At 38.5% G+C, this 1,194-nt stretch overlaps 1 long non-coding RNA gene across 1 annotated transcript in view; it reads left to right on the top strand.

Moving 5' to 3' along the window:
• LOC118478434 overlaps nt 1–1,194 on the top strand; it is a 137,980-nt gene that overhangs the window by 3,003 nt on the left and 133,783 nt on the right. Inside the window, exon 2 of the long non-coding RNA XR_004859036.1 lies at nt 819–902. This is a non-coding gene — a long non-coding RNA (uncharacterized LOC118478434). The remainder of the gene's footprint in view (nt 1–818; nt 903–1,194) is intronic.

Below are 1,194 nucleotides of genomic sequence, written 5' to 3'. Positions count from 1 at the left end.
GGGGAGGGGGGGGCAGTAGGAAGTTACAGGCCGTTGCTCTCTTGCTCTTATTTTAATCATATGTGTCAGGACGCGGTGGAAACAGGCACTCGCAAATTTTTGGGTATATGGAGTTATTGGTATCATAATGTAAAGCTTATTTTATTTGTCTTGCTTCCGGTAAAAAAAAAACCCTCTCATCTAACATGAATAGAAGTCGAAATATTTGCAATTGAAGTTTGCCACCCAAGTTGCGTGACTCCCAAAGCTTAAGAGTCCTTGGACACTGCAAATTTACATTTTATGGCGGTATCTTAAACGTGTTTCGGTAAAATCCGCATAAAAAAGTGTCTTCAAATGGATTTAGAAGGCGTTGCGTAAAAAAATATAAATTTGATAAAAATTGCCAATCGGGCAGAACAAGGCTAGTTTCTTCCATGTCATAGTTTTGACGAGCGCCTAATTTCACCACGATACGTTGCATATTTACTTTGAATATCGACATAGCAATTCCGCTGCTGTTGTTGTTGTTGTTGTTGTTGTTGTTGCTGTTATTGTTGTTATTGTTATTATTGTTGTTGTTGTTGTTATTGTTGTTGTCGTCGTCCTCGTTTACCGTTGTTGCTATTGCTTTTGAGATTTAGGTCACTGCTGTTGTCAATTTTTTCTTTTCTTTTCTTTTTTCTTTTTTTCTTCTTTTTCTTGGTGGTATCTTTTGTTGCGAGTCTCATTGGATTGGGGGGAAAAAAACAATCTTTTTTTCTGAGGTAACCTCGGGCTCAGGAAAATAAACACACGGATAAGTGAAACCTGATTCTTGTTTCCCCCTTCATTGTCAGGTCCCTGGTTGCAAAAACGCTTCGAAGGCTGAGGGTGACAACGAAATTGAAATTATTCGACTGCGTTTGATGTGGATATTGGAGGTAAAGGATTGTGCTTTAACATTGTTGTTTTTGTTGATATAGTAGTATGTGTCGTTGTTTTTCTTGTGACTGTTGTTATTGATGATATGGTTATTACATTATTATCGTCATCGTTTTTGGTAATATGGTTCTTGTTTTGGTATTGCTGTTTGGTGATTTTGTTGTTATTTATGTTGTATTTTTTGTCTTATCTTTATTCTGGTCGGTAAGTGTGTACCTGTAGGTGTGAGCATGCGTGTGTGTGGGAGTGAGTGTGTGTGTGTGGGGGGGGGTGCGTGTGTGTGTTGGGGGG

This window comes from Aplysia californica, unplaced genomic scaffold, assembly GCF_000002075.1.
Source record: "Aplysia californica isolate F4 #8 unplaced genomic scaffold, AplCal3.0 scaffold00560, whole genome shotgun sequence".
Classification (NCBI taxonomy): Eukaryota; Metazoa; Mollusca; class Gastropoda; order Aplysiida; family Aplysiidae; genus Aplysia; species Aplysia californica.
Note: the sequence above shows the minus strand (reverse complement) of the source record. Positions and strands in the feature narration are given on the sequence as shown.